Source organism: Solanum verrucosum, unplaced genomic scaffold (assembly GCF_900185275.1).
Source record: "Solanum verrucosum unplaced genomic scaffold, falcon-dt-bn FXZP01000264.1, whole genome shotgun sequence".
Taxonomy (NCBI): domain Eukaryota; kingdom Viridiplantae; phylum Streptophyta; class Magnoliopsida; order Solanales; family Solanaceae; genus Solanum; species Solanum verrucosum.
This window is the reverse complement of record NW_026020180.1, coordinates 343,308-349,317: the sequence shown is the minus strand read 5'-3', so window position 1 is coordinate 349,317 and position 6,010 is coordinate 343,308.

Sequence of the window (6,010 nt, the reverse complement as noted above, 5' to 3'; positions counted from 1 at the left end):
TTATGTACATTCATGCACAAGCAACACAAAATTATACACACCCCACACCCTTTTTAAAAATAGAAATTAATTTTAGAAAGTGCCAAAAGAAAACTTAATGTAAATGTATGTCGTTATCATGAAAAGGATGGTCAAAAAACTTTTATTATATTTATGTAGTAATCATTTATTGATAAAAAAAAAAAAAAAAAAAAAAAAACTTAAGGTACGTACTCCTAGGAGAAAAATAATACTGAAATTATGCTTGTTAGAAAAGAAAAGAAAAAAGTTTAGTAATAAATAGAGGAAATACATATGTTGTGAATTAAATATAAATCGTTTTAGTTTTGAATTTAGCCTAGCTATATGAGTTTATGGCAGGTTGGATATTTTATTTTTCAGTAATTAATTTCACCTAAAAAAAATAAGTGAAAATTTTAAAAATTAGAAGTGAATGGTAAAAAACACACCTACAATATCTATGATTTTTGAGTTTCATACCTTAATAATTAATTATCAAGCGGAAACATTTTTTAATTTAAATTATTGTCAAATATTTATCGAAAGACATGTTAACTATCAATTGTTTACCTTTTTTCCTCCGTAGCTTTGTGTATTTACAGGAGTTAAACATACTCTCAATTGTATCGATAAACAATCAAATTTTCATCTGCTTCTTAAACCTTTCAGTAACATTTTCCTTTTACACAAACTTTAAAAAATCACAAATAAGGAAGTATATTTCACTAATTTATCCTAATGTATATATTATTTACTATTAAAATAATTAGTTTAAAGAGCAAAATAAAAAAGCTTATTAATTTTATTAATTAATAAGTATTTTGAGACAGACATTTTAAGTAATATTGACAACTAATAAGACCAGAGGGAATAGTTACTATTTCGAAAATGTTATTTAGAAAATGGATCCTTTTATTTCCAATACTATTTCTACTCATATTGTTTTTTCAGAAAAGGGTCAAAATTGCCCCTGAACTATGCGAAATAGACCACTTATACCCTCCATTACATTTTGGGATCAAAAATACCCCCGCAGTTATCCCAGGAGACCACAAATACCCTCAAGAGTACTTAACACCCCAATTTTTTAGTGATGTGGCAAGCCACATGGGACTAATCCCTCCACCTAAGCATTGCCAACTAAGACTCACTACAAAAGAACTTGACTTTTAGTGGCGACAAAGTCGCCACAAAATCCCAAAATATTGCCACTAAAGGTTATGAGTGATTTTTAGTGGCGACTAAGGCTCCAACAACCATTCGCTAGTAAAACCTATTTTTTCAACAAAAAAATATGATAATTAATTTTCGATTGCGACCTAATTTTCTAAAATAAATAACTTGCAATATCCATATTAAAAACATCCAATATTATTACGAAAAATAATCAAAATTACTTCTCGATTCAAATCTCCTACTATATATATATAATGCATCATTGTACATTTTATACATTTACATATGATATAAAAATAAAACATATAGTGTCTTCAAACTCCTACTTAATCGATATCATATTTGGTTTTTTAAAAACAATGAAGAAAAAAACACAAAATTAGAATTTAATGTTAAAAACTTTTAGTGACGATTTTCTAGGCTTTTGTGGCGACTGTTGTTGCCGCTAAAGGTCTAGTTCTTTTGTAGTGAATCCTAGTTGGCAACGCTTAGGTGGAAGGATTAATCCCACGTGGCTTGCCACATCAACAAAAATTTGGAGTGTTAACTCTTGAAGGTATTTGTGGTCTCTTAGGATAACAACAGGGGCATTTTTTATCCCAAAATATAACGAAGGGTATAAATAGTCTATTTCACATAGTTTGGGGGCAATTTTGACCCTTTTCTGTTGTTTTTTTAATAATAGTGAAGGTAAGTAGTACTACTAAATTTCTGAATTGAAGGGTCAGGGAAAAGACTTGTCAAATTTTACTCTCACGTAATTGTCAGCTTGGTAGAAATTGAAAGCAACTTATGATATAATTATAAGTACAATAAAAATAATATATTTCTAGAAGCTAGCTAGATGTCACATGTATATGTTAAAAAATGTTATTTGGTTCGTATTCAATAAAATATGAATAATAAGCATTGTTCACAAATTTATAGTAACATAAGATGAAAGAATGAAAAAATCGAGTTTATTGAATTTATAATAATGTGTGTTTAAAAGAATTATGAATTGTGAAGATTCACTTATGCATGCCTCAATCTAAACTGGTTGAGATCAACTATTTTATATTGTGAAGATTTATCGTATTAATTACTTTTAAATTGATACAATTAAATTTATAAACGTCGATTTAGAACAGGTGAATTGAAATGACCAAACAGGAAAAAATTTATATTAATTTTCTTAATTGACAAGGTATATTTATTACTAATATTTGTCATATACATTGTTACATAGTTTTATTATTTTTTATGCTAATTTTCAATCTAGTGTAATCCTAAACTTTTTATCCATGTTTAAATTTTTGCCATATATATGTATGTATATATAATGAAGAAACTAGAATGGAAGTACAGTTAGGATAATATATTTCATCTAGTCCATATATAATTTTTTTTGTCACATTTATAAATAGATATACTTACATTTTGTATTTTATGTGAGAGTGATATGTGAAGTGTTAGGTATAAAACTACACAGTACAGTACAGTACTGTTATGTCTTATATAACAATTATATATATAATGATAACTGCAAAACAGTTTCGATTGTTCATTGTTTTGAGTTATTGTACGTACGATGTTAACAATGGTTTAACAATCATAGATGGTACACTTTACGTCTCAAATTAATTGTCATGTTTCATTTTTCTAGAGTTGATTGGACCAATTACTAAGTTAAATTGGATTATATTAATTAACTTAATATTTTGATAAATAAAATTTAGATATTCGGAAATTCAATGAAAGATATAGAAAAAAATGTCTGAAATATATTTAAATTTTGATCGAAATTGTTATAACAATCCCAAACTTTGGGCGAGACCTATTATCACATGCACCATTTAATAGTGTATTTTAAAGATATATAAGTGTCCAGCTGAATAAATTACTATTTATAATGATGCAATACTTTTGATGGGAAAATGTTTGAAAATATTATAATCCTATTTAATCATAATGTATTTGTTTAAGTATTTATCACTCAACACTCTCACGTTTCCTTTATTTAATTGATAAGTACTAGTAATTATTGTAAAAATAATTCAAGTATAAAAATAACGATTGTGTGTATCTGTTCACAACAGTAAAATAAATCGTAGTTGAAATCATCAAGAAAAAGCTGCCACAAGTCCACTTTGTCTCTCTTGAAAACAAAAATTTATTTAACTACCCGATTTACTTTACAGAGTTTTATTTCACAAACTACGGTCTATTATTGATATTTTACATTAATTGTGTTCTCTTCATTTCAACATATCTTATTTTTACCCTCATTCCTTATAGTACTCATCCCTATCATTTCATACCCCTATCTTCCTATCCAAATCGTCCATAGTGTTTGTCTAATTGTATTCAAATATTTTTAGGATAATATTTTTTGTTTATCCATCAAATACATAAAAAAAATTCTCTTATTTTCCTAGATGAAAAATAATTTTCTTCGTACGAACACACTCTTAATGTAGGATAGATTTTTTGGAGTTAAATAACTTTTTTATTACTTTTTCTAACATTTCTAGTACAGATTAATTTATTCGAGCTAGACATCGTATATGATGCATGATGCGTTCATGCTTCATATGGCCCTTTCTTTAATACTTTTGGCTCTCAGGGGTCTCGTTGTAGTATATTTGACTGAAGTGTGACTTGTAAATCCATAAATAATTGGTATTGTAACGAAGTGATTGTTGCTCACCAGATACAATCGTATGTCAGATCACAATTCACCCAATACGCAAGCAAAATTCATGTCAATGATGAGGATATTCAGTCGACTCCTTCCCTCTTTGTGGGGTCCCAACCCTTACGAGTGAGCAAAAAAAAGAGAAAGAATGAGATCCTGGTGAACTGTCATAATTAGTGAACAAATGTAAGCTTCATGGATTCCTTGACAACTTTTTCCAAATTAATTATCTCCTCTAAATGAGTTGAATCAGTCCATATAAATAATCCGCGACTAATAAGACTCGATATTCAACAATAATTAATCCCCTCAAGAAAAAAGAAATAATAAATTATAAAAGATTTTTTCTTCTTCTTTTCCAAAATATCAACTTTTCAAAACAAATTCATTTTGTCAAAATAATTAATATTTGAAACAAAAGGTAACATATATATACAATTACAAAATTGTAAGATAAAAAATTCTAAAATTGCAATAAATAAATAAATTAATATCATGTCAGTATATATATATATATTGAAACATGCATGTGTCTTTGTATTATTGCATTTAGATTTGTACATAAAATTTGTTGTTCCCTTGTGTGTTTTGGACCACAAAAAATACAGAAAAGAAGAAGAAGATGAAATTATGTATGGAGTTATTAATGTAATGAACAGTAGTCTGAAAAAGAAAATAAGATTGGAATTGGTCAAAGAAAACAGATGCATTCATGACACACATATGTCACGAGACTATTGGATTTTATTGAACGTTTTTCTATCTATACATACATCTTTTTAGTACCCAATGTATATCAATTTTTGGTACTATTGGGGTCATTAGGTTTGAAAATAATTTAGATTGGAATTAGTTAGGTTGGTATTATTTTTAATTGGCTATTTGATTTGTTATATTAAAAATAACATTTATTACATAATTTTTAGGAAACTTTACGTTAATTTCATAGTTTTAAGAGCTAGCTGCATTATATATCTATTTTTTTTTAATTACAAGTATCCCTTAAATTTGATGGAATTCGGATATATTCCAAAATGTCCTGACATATCACGTCTTGATTTCAAATACATCGTTCAATATTTCGATACATCACTCAATGTCCCGATACATCGCGTATGTACCGATACATTGCGTAAAGTGATGTATCCGAGAATAGGAGAGAGTAAAGATTTTTGTAATTTTTTCAAATGATAGAAAATTTTAGAAAATATGATAAATAAGTTGTGTATTTAGATATTTTTCCTAATTTTTAAGAAGTAGTTATTTGTTTATATAATTATTCTCTACCTTATTTAGTAGAAAAATGGTTTGAGGGGACTTATAAGGGTATTTTTGTCATTTTTATTATTTTATCTCGTGATAACTAATTTCTATACTTTCATTTTTCCATTTGGAAGGAATAATTTATCGTGGTACTAATTATTAATTATTAGTAGTAGAGACAGAATTTTGGCGAAGAATATGTAAATTTTCTTCTCAATTATATTAAAGTGTAGGAAATTAAATATACACTCCTAATAACTAATATTTAACTTGTGTACGCCACATAATTTATTAGTGAAGAGTGTCCACATACCACCATCCACCTAAGATAGCTCCATTCATGCTAATCAAAAAATAACTTATCTTAAAATTAGTAATCAAATAAGAGATAAAATATTATTAATTTTGTTTAGATCACATAAATAAATACTTGTCCATCATATCAAACGAACCGTAAATATATGGGTGGAAATTAATGTACATCTATTGCCTCTTTTATTTAATTGAGTAAGTTTGTTAGGCTGTTCACTTAGACTTTTACTTGTTTTTTAGATTGACTTACTTAGGCAAATGCACGAGCTTAATCGTGTTAGGTTTCTTGACATGTTGGACATGTATTTCTCCTTCCAAAATTAACTCGCAAGAATTTTTATATTATTGGATCATCTATTACAAAACAAAAATTAACAAACAACTGATAACTTTTGTGTATCAAACAAAAAAAATAATCAATAGTAACTATATTTAACGATGAATTTTCAAAATAGATACAAGCTATTTCGCAACAAATTAGCTTGGATGAGATCTTGCCTCAAATATACTCTTTATAGGGATGATAACAAAAGGGGTCACGAGAATGATGAATTTTGTAGTAAAACACTTTTTTACTTGACT